The 16,023-nt window shown below is 33.1% G+C and overlaps 1 protein-coding gene across 1 annotated transcript in view; it reads left to right on the forward strand.

The window, feature by feature from the left end:
- Positions 1–16,023, forward strand: part of LOC127838884 (baculoviral IAP repeat-containing protein 3-like) — a 219,464-nt gene that overhangs the window by 175,220 nt on the left and 28,221 nt on the right. The window lies entirely within an intron of this gene.

Here is a 16,023-nt window from a genome sequence, read left to right on the forward strand (position 1 = left end):
GTAAAAGATTATTACGTTTTATTCATTGTTTTATCATAAGGACGTTTAAATTTTCATTTTGATTGATTATTATACTCATTTTTATAAATATTTATTTGTTCATGAAAACCTAATATTGGATAAGTTTTTCTCATACAATCGATACAAACCCTGAATATATATTTTCAAATGTATGCAATGACCTTTTAGTAATGATTGAAGAATTTGAAAACAACATGTTACATTCCAAGATCATTAATAAGAAAAGTGTGTTTTGTCTGTAAAATCACGGCAATTTTAATGGAGGCAATCGATTGATCGAAATATCACGAGCACCACGGTAAATAGCTGCCGAAATCAAACATTTTTCGATTGAAATGCATTCAAACAAGTAAATGAATTTATTGTTCATGCAATAAAGTTTTTATATAGCCTATTTTGTGAACGAAATTGTACACTTTCCAGCGACGTATTTGATGTTCACCGGAACTTTGGAAGTTAAATTATAAGGTTTGTCTAGGACTTGATCCCACTTGAACCCTGGTTTTACTCATATAACTTTGACTAGATTTTGAAGGCCCACACCTGGATTACATCAAACTGTTACAGTAACACTTTGCACTTTTTTGCCATTTTATTAATTCATGTTAAAATGACAAGAAGCTAAGACATACTGTGTATCACTGCCACGGCTGCATTATTAAGAAGAGTACTGTAAGCATTTGCGATTGCATTTATAAGAAATCAATTCACTTGACCATAGGGCATGGATTCTGCTACAGTCCACCTTTCCCTCCAAACTCCACTAATGTGAACAGTAATCTGTTTTATGGCTAAATGTGATTATTTTTAACCCTAAGTGGTAGAGAGACTGGTTAAACAGGCGACAATCTGCTTCATGATGGTCATTGGTGGTTAGTTGTTTAAAATGTACATGATACATGACTAAGTTGAGTCCAGAGAACGTGTTTTATTTCCTTTAAGGACGCGATATAAGTGTTACACGCGACACCTCATCTAATGATGGTTAACACGTGTACCAAGTTATTTATTTTATATTTCATGAATATATGACTAAAATATGGATGATACTGGTATTTCCCATCCTTTGTATGGATAGCTTTGGAATCTAAGTGAGACCTGGATCTTTGAGAGAGGAAGACAGGTGTTACACGCGACACGTCGTCCTATTATGGTGTGCATTTCTGCTGTTAAAACACATCAATATATGGCTGAGACAGGAGGAATTGTCAAGCTGTTGTATGGCTAAATTTGACCTCTGACCAATAAGTGTGACCTTAATCTTTAAGGTAAAATTCAAATAGTAATTATTAAAACAATAATGTGGTTTTAACTTTTGAGCTCTAGGCACAGGCAATGTGCGCTACACGCTCTCTGAATAGGGTTAACATGTGAGGCATGCTATTTTAAATTGTAGGTTATGATGAAATTACAATATGAACACATTATAGCACGCTAATATTCTGAGCATAAGCAGTGCATTCACAATAAAATAGGAACTCAACACGTCCTTACCAATAGATGAACACTTGTTAAAAACAAATTTAAAATATTCCACCGAATGATGAAGAAACAGTCTAAACAAGCTGTATGGTATATTTAAGCACTTAACTTTGAGCTAGGGCTACACTTTTTTTAATGACACTGCACGAAACTGTCTGCACGTGGTGAAAATTTGTGGGCAATTATTGTCGAATTTCATAACAAATGATTAAGCCCTGTAATTTCTTTTATGACGTTCAGTCTCTAATTGCAATCTTGACATTGTAACTAAGGGCATAGCAAAACAACCTCGAATTACAGGAATAGTATTGTTATGTAATATTGAATTACCTGATAAATAAAGAACCTTCATTCCGGGCAAGCTATATAAATATACACATTTGACCTTTCGCCCCAGGCGTGGTTTATACATGCGTGTTACACGCGACATGTCATTCCCACACTGTGAGCAATTATTGAATGCTATTTAAAAATTGCGTGATGCATGGTGCTGTTACTATCTGGAGAGTATGTCAGATTTTAAACTTTGATATCTGAGCTAAGGCGTGGGTCGTACACAGCTAATGCCGCCTTGACAGTGGGTCTTACACACCCAATGCCGCCTTGACATGGGAAACATTAATGGTATACTCGTTTAAAATGGCCTGAGGAAGGTTGTGGTTTTAGTTCGGACAAAGTGTAATATGCCTATAATTGATCTTTGACTATTGATGGTTACATTTACCTTAGAGCTCAGAAAACAGTTCCTACATGCGAAACGTTGTCTCCACATAGTGAATACTTGTGATTTTTAACATCATGGTGAATGATGAATGTACAGTACGGCGAGTTATATTAAGGACAAATTTGATATCAGGTGTTTGACCTTAGCACTTTTAGCTAAGGCCAATGGTCTCACACGCGTCACATCAGCCTCCATATGGTGAGCATAAAACGGTATCTCTATCTACTAATAGTCCGGGCAAGCTCTGAAACATGGACGCACGGAATGACGCATACGTCCATCACTTAGACAACTTTATAAAGTTGATCACAAGAGGTCTCGACTCAAATGCTTGACATATTTCTTCAGGCAACAAGAAATTGATGTATACAAAAACAATCGGCGATGTAATGTTAAAACTGTGATATTATGCTATAAAAAAAATACAAGAGGACTACGATAAATGTAACGTCTCGGACCCATAGATACATTTACATTCTATATGCGCCATAGCTTCTGGCGGTAGTGTATTCATAATGCATAACTGATAAATATAAATACAATTTCAGCATATTATTCTTTTTATAATGCATATGCAATTTCAGAAAGATGTTTAACAACCACTTAACAATAAAACATTATCAATATAATAAAAAATGCAACCATTATTCAGATCTAATTTTATATTAACATGAAGTTGATCAAATATAGCCTTAATTGTATTACGATCAACTAATGTAGTAAGGTTGTATTGGACTGGTTCAAACATGGGTGATATGTGATAGATTTCTTTCCGATACAGATATGTTGTCATTATGTTGGTCATTTTAATAATGTGTTCATCAATCATTAGAACTCCATAAGTTTAAATATACTTGTATTGCGCGTTACTGGTTCGATGGCTACATGTGAAGTGAAGCAAACTTACATTATAACAATCATTATCAAATATATCAAGGGAAGTAACTACTACATGGTAGACATATAACATCAGCAAATGGATCAAGAGTTAATCATCTTAATATCATTACATCTTCCTTTTTATTAAATTATAAATCGTATTATCCTTATAACAATCATTAGGGATAATGAATTATGAAACATCAATCAAATATCAGCAGTATTAACATGTACCATTAAAACAGTTTATAACGCTTTAACACTTTAAAAAATATTCATCAGAACATGTTTATCTTAACATGATACTTCATGTGATTATACACAGAGAATTTCACTGTCCCATTTTCATTGTAGTGTCTGTTTTATCTCGGTTCCGCAGGTCTGCCGCTAAAACTGAAACAGGTTAACAGAACACATTTATTTCACAAAGACTCACGTGTTGGTGGTTTTGAAACACGACCAGCACGGGTGATATAGAACTTATGATCGCATTGCTTTTCACTAGAAATTGCTGGCTTATCAGCACTGGTTGATGAAGGCTAATTTGCATTCATTTGTGTTGGTCTGAGTTTCAGAACGTAATAAGCTGTTATCATTTGTACTAAGTGGTGTGTCTGATAAGTTTAACTCTTGCTCAACATTTGTGTCATTGGAGGTTGAAGGCTGATCATTATTTTTCATTGAGTGCTTCCTATTCCTACAGTACTTTGTCCCGTCGGGTGTCTGTATCATTTAAGATCTGTCGCTGTACTTTCCCACGACAGTGGCTGGCTGCCAGGTGTGATCCTCTCTGAGTCTGATGGGATCACCTATACTTAAAGTAGGCAAATTTCAGGCAAATTGATTGTAGTATTTTTTTTGTTCGTCGTTTCTTTTCTGCAAATGACTTTTGACTATGAGATAATAAGGAACTTTGAGATTGAACATTTTCCTTGTAATTGGCAAACATTACTTTATTTGCCTGCCCATACTTTGTAGACGCATTGCCCTTGAACAGTAGATAATCCCTTGAAATTTTGGTCAATGACCAAAGTCACTGTGACATTGAATGTGAAAGTCATTTCCGATTGACAACTCGTGAGTGGTTGGACCGATCGGCCTGATTGTTCTTAGATACATTGGCCTCGAACAATTTCCATTGTTAATTCAGCAACAACTCCACCATGGCGACTTATACACTGACAGATGTATTGGACTTGGTCATTATATGACTTAAGGATATGTCGCGTGCAACCGAAATACAATAGTTAAATCTGTCTGGTCATGGTTAGACTAAGAGGCCAGTTAATTTACAGTTAAATAACAAAAGAGTATCAGATGATGGAGGCTCATATCAAAATTATGCTCACAGGCGCTATAACAAAACAATTTTCACTTGTTTGCTTGCGTATTTATATATTGTGATTGTTCTTAAAAATACTGAAGATCCTAGGCTAAAGCGAAGAAACGAACAGGCCAAGATAAAAGAGAAGCATCGAAAAGAAAAATTTGAAAATGCTAGACTGAAGCGAAGAAACGAACATGCCAAGATAAGAGAGAAACATCGAAATGAAAATATCGAAAATGCTATACTGAAGCGAGGAATCGTACAGACCAAGATAAGAGAAAAACATTAAAGAATTAATCTTCAGAATGCTACACTGAAGCGAAAAATGTAGAGACCAAGATACGACGGAAACATTATATAATTAATCTTGAAAATGCTAGACTGAAGCGAAGAAACGTAGATACCAAGATAAGAGAGAAACATTATAGAATTAATATTGAGAATGCTAGACTACAGAGAAGAAACGTACAGGCCAAGATAAGAGAGTAACATAATAGAAAACATCTTGAATATGCTACTCTGAAGCGAGGAAACGTTCAGACCAAGATAAGAGTGAAACATTATAGAAATAATGTTGAGAATGTTAGACTGAAGCAAAGAAACGTGCAGACCAAGATAATAGTGACACATTATAAAGTTAATCTTGAGAATGATACACTGAAGCGAGGAAACGTTCAGACCAAAATAAGAGTGAAACAATATGGAATTAATCTTCAGAATGCTAGACTGAAGCGAGGAAATGTACAGGTCAAGATAATAGAGACACATTATAGAATTAATATTGAGAATGCTAGACTGAAGTGAATAAACGTAGAGGCCAAGATAAAATAGAGACATTATAGAATGATTCTTGAAAATACTAGACTGAAGTGAAGAAACGTACAGACCAAGATAAGAGAAAAACATTATAGAATGAATCTTGAGAATGCTAGACTGAAGCGAAAAAACGTACAGACCAAGATACGAGAGAGACATTATATAATTAATATATGAGAATGCTAGACTGAAGCCAAGAAACGTTCAGACCGAGATAAGATTGAAACATTATAGAATTAATATTGAGAATGCTAGAAATAAGCGAGGAAACGTACAGACCAAGATAAGAGAGAGACATTATAGAATTAATCTTGATATTCATATAGAGATAGATTCAGTTGCACGGTCTGTACCTAGAACTCCTAGTGAGGCTGTATTCATTCCCTTTATAAAGGACAGACAACTGTAATTTTAGAGAAATTGTACATGTCCAAGGCCCTTACTTTGTCAAATACCGCAGGACCGCGACTTCTTCAATATGTTTTTAATTGGCATAAAGCTGCTGAGCTGCTTTAAAGTGCAGTAGGGGGCATTGTGTTTCACAAACACAGCTCCTGCTAATTTTGTGATTGAAATGCGTATCGTTGTTTTACATTGAAATTCGCAATTGCATTTAAATAAAAGGCTCCTATAAAATTTGGATGAAAACAAGTTTTGATGGTGCATTAACGTTTATTGTGTTCTTTTAAAAGCCGAACACAAGATTATACTGTTGAATGTTATATGTAAATAAATACTCTTTAATAATACATATTTTCGCATTATATTTATTGAAAGTAACTTCCAAACTCGCAATCCGTTCTGACTGTCTCACTCAACTCATAACGTAATTTATTTCGTTTGGCGAGTGACGTAGTTTATGATTAAAGAAGCCAGTGAAAACTTGTCTTTCTGTAAAGTTTTGTAACAACGATTCTAAAGTTGTTGTTTTGTAACACTTAAGCTAAAAAGTCGGTTGTATTGAGCAAGGAAAAAATGAAGAAATACAGTGAGGGGACGATGCTTTAAAGCAAATGTGGATAAGCGGTTTGTGTCGCTTCATGAGCAAATAAAAACATGATTATTACAGTTATATTTTAAAGGACCCCGATTATGAATAATGATCCAACATTGTATTAAGTGTATATTGAATTGTGTAATATCATTGTCGAAAAATGTAAAAACTACCCACGAATTTGTATGAACTTGGAAAAAATAAAGTTGACAAAAGTTAGCTTATTTGGTGTATGAACAATGTCAAATATGTCACCGCATTCTAAAAAAGTGGGCAATAGCATTAATATATATCTAGATTAATTACTGATGTTTAGTTATTTTTATGTGGTTTTATTTTTTAGGAAATGGGATTTGAATTTGCTGATCTTCTACTTCTCCACACCCATCAAACGTTTCGGAACGATAAGTTCGCGCATCAGTCTGTATATGTGAAGGACACACGAATAGCTCGATGCTACATGCTGCCTTTTTACACTACGTCATTTGGATAAATCTAGGCCCTTAACGGGATGGTCGCAGAACTGAACTAGTCTGGATAACCTGCCCCTGTCACTTTGTGTTGGGTCCGTAACACATGATTCATGGCGGTAGCCATTTTATTCTTTGAAATGGATAATTAATTCATTTTCTGATCAAAGAGTTCAATTTATGATAATCGGTACGTTTTATTATAATTAATATATTGGCGATATTAATTTTTCTTGTATTTTTGCGTCTAATCTCAATACATAGACATATATACATATAACCAGATTTAAGTTTGACATTTAGTTGACATGAATTTGTTAATGTGACTATTTTAATAAACATTTTCATGTGTTAAAATATTTTCACACTTTCAGGCTCTATATTGTTTGACATTTAGTTGTTAACGTGAAAACATGTATTTGATAAAAAAAGTGCATGTGTTTAAATATGTTCACACTTCCAGGCTCTATACAACCTTTAAGTCAAAGGCAGTTGTGAAGATCTCGCAGAGTCTTTTATCAAAGCCTATGTTATTGAGGCTGCTTGTGGACTTCCAAATACAGATGTTGTCCCTGAAAACATTCCTGATTCTTTCCAAATGAAGGCTGAAGAGATCAGAAGTTGGCTTATTCAGCAAGCATTTCATGATTATGTTGAAGGGTCACAACAATCGCTCAAAGTATGCACTTGAAATACTTAGGTTGTTATCTCACCAGTCTGTACTGCTGAGTGAAAGATCTGAACATAAGACCCTTTATGGTCTGTTTTTTCAATACCGGAAAGTCAATTATACCAGCTTACTTACAAATAGAGTATAAGTCAGACTTACCAAATGACATTTAAGGTCAATGTGCTCCAATGCTACAGAGAACTCTTTGGTTAAACGCAGTAGTTCTTTCTTTGGGTTGAATGAGATATCAGATCACTTTTGCCAGGAAACATTTACCATAAAACGGGCACAAAGACACAAGAGACTGTCATCTTTTGCAGATGAAAAGAAAATAATCAGCAGCTTAAGAGCAATAAGACCCTTTCTTGTAACTGCAGGTAGACAAGTGGCGCCAATGAAGAAGACTCCAAGAAATCCCATTACAAAACTTAATTTGGAGGAATTCATCAATTGAATCGAGAATCACAAATAAACATTTTCTATGAATTGTAGACTTAATTTTCGCTTGGTGTAATTTTATGTACTTTAAAGGTATCACATAGGATACAACGTATTATTTTAGAGTCTTGTTTTACATATTAATTGCTTACAGGGCTATGTTTACCTGGAATCGATCAGAAAGAAATATTGATAAATCTTTTTTTCTTGTTATAGCAACTAATTTAAGAAAAAAGTTGGTTCATATTTCCTCGGTATATCATAATGAAGCAAACACTTTAAAGATGCTGGGGACCGTTTCATCAAAGGTCGTACCACAAATCAAATATACAATTAAAACTAAAAAATTGAAAATATAAAAACTGTTAAACAACATGCACTCAAAATATGCACCATGGGTAAAAGAAGTATGATATGCATTAATTTACCGAAATTAGCAATACTATGATTTCGTGTTTACCAATAATGTTTATTTGAAATATGCATCGTATTCTAAATCTGTCGCATGATATTTGATGAAACGGTCCCCAGGACCGGTAAGTCAAGGTCAATATTTAAGGAGGAAATATTAAATTCATTATATATCATAATATGAAATAACGGCATCGTTAACAAATAATCATTCTTAAGAAGTCTTCAGTTTTTTTTAAAGAAAATATCCTTTTGGGCACACTTAAGCGTATCCATTCAGTAGAGAACTGCAGTACATTGTTCAAACAACTCTTAGATTTCCAAACTGCCATTCCAGTTCCAGATCAGAATTACAAACGCTGCAACAGGCAAATGGTTTAACCGTTGTGTGGAACCCGAAGAAAGAATTTATTATTTCACGTTTGCACATTGAATTGTTTAAACAGTATTCATTCATGTCTTTCCCTATTGCTGTTGATGCCAAGTCTTCTTGGTTGAAGTACAGGATGGCCTGTGCATCTGTGCTCGTTCTTCCAGCTCGTCCAATTTCTTGGACATGTGCTGAAACAAAATAAGACAATTTGATACTTTGTGTTAAGTTGTAAATTGTGTTATTTATTTGACATTACACAAAACAAATGTTTTATTCATGCACATTTGTTTAACTACAACGTTGAATCAGAAGTGCTTTTAAAAAATCCTATTTCTATTTGTAAAGTCACTAGATAAAGCACATATCATAATTTTAACAATTTATTGTAATGTTATGTAAAAAGTACTTTTGAAGAAATTGTTGGAGAAGAACTTGGATATGCTAGTGTTGACCAATAAGTAAGAATCTATAATATAATACAACAGCGCAAATCCAGTTCTTATAATAATATTTATTATGTTTCTCAAATAAGGAATTAAACAGTACATGATCCTGGATAAGTGCAGAGCAAATTCATGTCATGTAACTGATAATCTAGAAGATGTTTTAATAAAATGTAATATAAGTATAATCCAAGGTCACATAAAAATAACTTGTAAATTAACAAGTAATGACTTAAATGTGATGAATTCCTTTAATTGCTTAATGTTGAAATAAAACTTACTTTCCAGTGGCGTGAGTGGACCAGTATGAAAAACCTTTTCAATATGTTTTAGATCCGCTCCAATGCATAGGGCCAGTGTTGAAAATATGAGTCGAATGGGGCATTCTGAAATCGGCTTTTGAAAACTGGAGAGAATGACCTCCTTCAGCTAAAAATACAACAAACTTTACTTTTTTAAGTTTTTATTATATCATTGTAATATTATTTAAACAACCTTGTAAATTATGGTTGTCTGCATCATAACTGACTAACCGCACTTAAAGGTTGTGGTGGTGTAGTGGATGTGGTGTCCGCCTAGCGATAAGGGGTTCGTGGGTTCAATCCCTACTAGGGGAGCGTTCTCATCATCTCCTGCATATCACCAAGTACTGGTTCTTCCCAGGAAACCGACTCGAGTGTGTCTATATAAACTTAAGGTTGTCAATGCAACCGACTAAAATTAATAGGTTTTAACTAACCGCACTTATCGAATAAAAAAATCATGTTAACAGTTCTGCTATCTCCACTGTTGTTGTCGTTCAACTTCAGCCTCCAAAATTGCAATACTAAGAAGTAAAACTATTGAAACTAACCTTTCCAGAATCCTTGTCCATAGAAGAATGGAACATGATGACTCGTGCGTTTTCAGGTTCATCACTCTCCTCAGCAAAAAAATAACTACCCAGTGTTTGCCTGGCTATTTGATAGCCATAGCCAATCCACTGCAATGATGTGCAATAAATAATTGTAATATGGAAATTCTTGTTCCTTGAACAGCCCCTCTAATACTGGACTGAAAATGTAACTGATTGTTGTTTCAGAACAGTTCCCTTTTAATTTAGGATATGGCCTTCTGGATAATATCAGAGTAATGTTTTCCTTGGCTGGGCTAGCACCTATATATTGAAAGTCTGTCATCAACAGGATATCACTGATCTCCTTTTGTCCACGTTCAGTTACAGCTGCTGACAGAGCGATGAATCGGCACTTCATAACAGTATAAAAAAGTGAAACTCCAGCTGCTGGAGCAGTATTGAATTCTCATTATACACAATTACTTGGTCCTTTATTTAAGGCAAGGCAAGTGACCAATTGCCCAAACAGCACAAAACAGCACAAAACACATACATTAATAAAGATGGGGTCACCGCCTTGGAAAGGTCAATGCAAAGCATTGGGGGTTTAAACCGGTTTTAGAGCGCTGAACCTCACACTTGGTCCAGCAATATACATGATACATCTAAGTTTAAATAAAATTTAACCTCATAGCATTGTAACTCAAATTAAACAATAATAAAAGGGATTTAAAACGCATTCAATTTAATTACCAATTAATTACTCAATGGTAGGAAAGAGACCAGAGCAACAGAGCTACAATTTTTTGAGGAACGATGAAAAGATACTACGAACAAGTGTCAACTACATTCCTTCTTTATAGAAAAAGATTTAGGAATATAGCATCATAAGTTAATAATTCAGATCATCATCGCGCAAATACAGGAAGAAGCAGCAATAATGGGTGTAAAAGTTCCATATTACATTGCTTGGTTGTTTATGTGACTGCAAAAAAATAAATAAATAAATAAAACAAGAAACGCCAGTCAGAGAGAAAATAAAATGAAAATAGAACGCTATAAACCCAATGACCTATGCATGTAGATTACAACTGTTAAAGTTGGCCGTATGACTTCTTAAGGGGTGTATACAGATATGAATAAACGATTATTCAGTGTAAATGCACAATAGAACCATTGTCTTGTAAAAACCTGCAGCCACAGGAAACAACTTCACGCTGAGGTATGCCATGTGCTTTATACTGGCGCCCGCGGTGTTTATGCTATCGATGAAATTGTAAAAATTGAGGTTAACTTTTTGGCATTCAGTCCTGTTTTTATAGTTATGTGTCGTTTTATTGTTTGTATTTATTTATTTATTTATTTACGCATATTAAAAATTGTGTTATAGACAGACGCCCGTGAAATTCATGATTCGATGTACGATGTGAGTCTAAATGTAGTTTTCATGCAGATTTGTTCATACGATACAAAGACAAATTTATGTTCAACAGTAAAAAATGCCCATAATATCACTTTAATGATTCCAAATTTTAAGAAAAGAAAGATATAGTAAATCGAAAACCAACAAACACGTTTTTTTGAGTACGTTAGCATCATATCCTTTTGTTAAAAACGAGTTTCTTAAATTGAAAAGTTTAAGATAAACATTTTCTTTAACATATATTAATTTGCGAATACGTTTCAAAACATCTCCATAAAATGATGGATGGGAAACTCCATAAGTTAAATGCCATTTTAAAGAAACATTATATTTTGAAATTAAATCACCATACTTTGAGTGAAATTTAGCAAATTTACTTCTTAGGTTATGATACAAAAACCTTGTTTTAGCAATTTTTTCTTTTATATAAGATAAAATCTTTAATACATGAACATGTTCTGGCAAAACGTACCAACTGCGAAATGAAAATACCATAGGATGGACCTTTAGGGATGTTACCATTGAGGAACGGAAAATTCACAATTTCAAATTAAAAGTTGTCCCGTTTGTCGTAAAAACTAGTTTTAATCATATTATTATTAATAGTAAGATGCAAGTCTAAATACGCAGCGTCTGTATTGTGACACGATCTATTTAAGACTAGTTCGTTTGGGTAGACTTTGTGAATATATTGTTCAAATAATGGATTATCTGAATTAAGTATGTCATCAATGTACCTACTAGTAAGGTTAAACATTGAATCAAATCTAGTTGTTTAGTTTTAGATAAATCTAACATAAATTCGCGTTCATAACAATATAAAAGAAAGATCAGCTATAAGTGGCGCACAATTAGTACCCATAGGAACGCCGATAAATTTGTTTAAATATTTTACCATTAAATTCAACAAACAAGTCATCCAGAAGAAAAGCAAGTGCTGCACAAAAGTCAAGACAAGTCCAAATGATGTAATATCTAATATCTGATTAGTAAAAAAAAGCTGTTTTAGTGTTTAAAGCCATATATGTACATTTCTCTCAAGCAAATTTGTTTTCAATCAAAGAAACAAGTTTGGATTTTATTAAAGTGTTAGGAAGCGTTGTATATAGTGTAGAATAATCATTAGTGCTTATTTGTGCTACCTTATATTTTTTCTTTTCAATTTTATCAATTACTTCTAAGGAGTTTTTTATTGACCAAAATAGTTAATATTACTATTTACATTAACGTTATTACACTATTTAGCTATATAATATCTAATAGCACTCAATGCAGTGTAAGATACACTGATAAATGCTTGGTGGTACAATATACTGAATTAGCGATAAAACGACTTTTATATGGCGTGTAATTTAGGTATCCAGTAAAGTGATGGCAATTTCTTCTCAGTAATGCTAACTATAACATTTAATTTATTGCATTCGGCAATATGGTCAGTTATCATTTCATTAGGTTGCTTATTGTAATCACAATATGATGTAGTTTCTGAAAGTTCTTGTGAAATAGTTTGAACATTTCAGCAGCCTTATCAGCAGGAACTATGACGAATTTAGATTTTAGTGCAGTAATTTCAGCATTTTCCTTCCTGCACCATTTAATACAATATTTTTGTAAGGATATTTCGATTTTCTTAATGCGACCTTATTTGTACAAGTTATTTAAACTCTGGTCTTAATTCTTCACTCCACTCCAAAATGCAATGTGCTTTATCAATGACAAGGTACACATTATTTATATTTTTCTGAAACTTTCTGATGGGAAATTGTAATTGAAGTTTCTGTTACTCAATATGTCTTCAGAATGACAAAAATATATTTTATCTGTCCATTTTTAATTGGTGTTGGTCTGACTTCAACCTCATGGCCATATCAGCAAGTTTTTTTCAACTGTTGGTCAATAATGGAATTGAGTGGTACAAGAACAATAACCAAACCGTCAGGTTCAATGAATTGCAATTGTTCACATGTGAAAGGTTTTCCAAACCCTGTTGGAATAAAACAGATGTAGACTTTCCTACTTGTGAGTATTTGAATAACCTCTGCAGCTGCTTTAAAGAGTCTATTTTCAGGCCAAACGTCTTTTTATATGACACCAAGGCATCCGAGATCTTTGATTTATCCGGACAGAAGTTTAAATATAAATAATTAAAAATGTTACACTATAGCTAATTACAGGGAATTCAGTAGATTTCAAAAACCAGGAGTTAAAATGACCCAAAGGTTCAAAATATGAGGGGTCAAAATGAAAATGGTTATGGTTAAATTATTCAAGAAACTTGACATTTATTCTTTAATGCATGTTTTATGTTTTTAATAGCTTTATCATCACAATAATGGTTAAAACATTTTCAAAAAAGCATTATTTATAACATAAAATAACATTTCTTATCCTTTTTAAAGTTGGATTATGGTAAAGAAATGTGTCAAAATGATGCCTTAAAAATGCACTTTGGTTGCATCAAAACGCAGAATTCTGCTACAATAGAAATCACTACGGCTATATATTTTTCAAAAGAATATTAACGGATGCAAATATTTCTTAAAATATGCCAGGTGTGTAAGATTTCATACAAAATGTTAGACATAACTTCAGTTATTGGTTAATATATTGCTCTGTGCACCTGAGTAGAGATCTGATCCCGAATACACTGATGAATGTGTTAAACCAAGCATTTTTACCTTCCCATCAGTTTCTACATATTATAATTTAAAATGCGGTCAGGTGCACAGCAACGCAACTGCTCACCTCAATTGTATTACAATGATTGTATTACATACATATGGAAAGAAATGACACTACCAATTAAAGTGACACTGTAATGCTGTTTGAAAGAACTGCAAAGTATGAGATATTTTACAAACTTATTTATAAAACTTTTGATCTTTATTTTATTAAAATGATTACATAATATCTATCAACAATTTTAACTAGCATAAAATGTCATGCGACCTGATTTCTTGCTAAATCTAACATTTGCAACCATACAAATTGACCAAGTTAGAAAATATCCCCAATCTATAACCAAGGTTCACGTTAATGGCCTGCAATATTAAACCATTTAATTGTATTCCAGGTACAAATTAGCATTGGAATGCTATTGCAATTTATTATTTATTTGACCATAAAAAATATACATCTTATACATTACGTACATTGAACAGATATTCTCGTGTTCGATTGTGTACACATTCATCATCCGAAAGACGCTGTTTGCGAATTAGGTAAACATGACAAAATATCATTTATATATATAAATCATAAGTGATTCGAAAAAATGAAAAGACTGATCGATACATATAACTAAACCTTAACAAAAGCTTGAAGGTTTATCACTTATTCCATTCTTTAATATGTTTCGATAATTAATACATACGTAGTGCGCCGCAATTTTCCACTGTTGCCTGACGTACCAAAATTTTATAGTACCACGGGAACCAGAATAAGAACTGTACCTGCTGGTTGTAAGAAGGTGATCCGTGCTAAATATCCAAGTCTAACTGGGAATTAAAAAGATGTGTACCAGGAAGAGGAATATGGTGGTGAAATTTGAACTACATGTGTTTGAATCGTACGTTTTTAGTGTTGTCCAGTTCTTTTTTCACAGAAAGCAGTCAACATCATTGTTTTTTTAACATAGCCCTTGACTTGATTTGAAGCATATCAGCAACATTTAAATGGAGAAATGGTTCTTACGAATTTTAATCGTTAGTGATGCTTGCTTTATTTAAGATCTAATCTTAATTACTTGCATTATAGTGTAATTAATTATAGCGTTATGCCAATTTACCTTTGTATACACAATGAAAAGTGCATGGTTTCATTATTCATTATTTATTTGTATTGTTTTTTTGTCAGAACTTTTAAAGGGGCGGACGGTATTTCTCCAATAAAAGGGACAATTCTCTGAAGTAAAGACATCTATTCGAACAGTGCATATTCCAACTTTTCATAAAACCTCGCATACTTCTATGAAGTTTATACTAAACTAAAGTGTCGTGAAGTAAAGCGTGGAACTTCATGTACATTTCGTGCATAATTTTACTACAAGAACTACGTATTGTCCCGCGTAGGCAATTATACAAAATGTTTCACTGAGTTTCTTGAAATAAATTTAACATGAGAATGCTTAATATGTTGCTTATAAATACATTAATACATGCTTGAGTAGATTATGCCGTCTATACGATGGCATCATGGTGCATGTGCATGTAATAATGTATGATGATTCGGTTTTAAAGATGAATAATGTTCGATTGATGGGGTTGAGTTAACATGTTATAGTATTAATGTGCTTGTTCACTTCAAATTCTTGTAGTAATGTATTGTTGTATTTTATAATAATAAATCAACAAGTAACAAGCTTTTCACTGATTTGTTATGCTATGATTATTTTAACCAAGTATATCATTAACAAACATGACCTAATTAACACAAAAAAATACAACTATATATTATTGTATACATGAGCTGGGATTCTGTGGTAATAAATAGATCGTTAAGCGTTTGTAATGCTGCATACTTTTTAGGTTTCAAAACATCACAATATTCATATAATTGATTTTTATAGCACGTTTCATCGCAATTAACAATAATTTCCTAAATGTGCAAATCTAAAACATTTTTTTCAATTTTGTCAATTTTCCTTTTGGTGAACAAGTACCTTTAACCGGAAATTGAGTATACAAATATTATATTTTCAATGATCATGTTTTGATAC

The sequence above is a fragment of the Dreissena polymorpha genome, chromosome 7, assembly GCF_020536995.1.
Source record: "Dreissena polymorpha isolate Duluth1 chromosome 7, UMN_Dpol_1.0, whole genome shotgun sequence".
Classification (NCBI taxonomy): Eukaryota; Metazoa; Mollusca; class Bivalvia; order Myida; family Dreissenidae; genus Dreissena; species Dreissena polymorpha.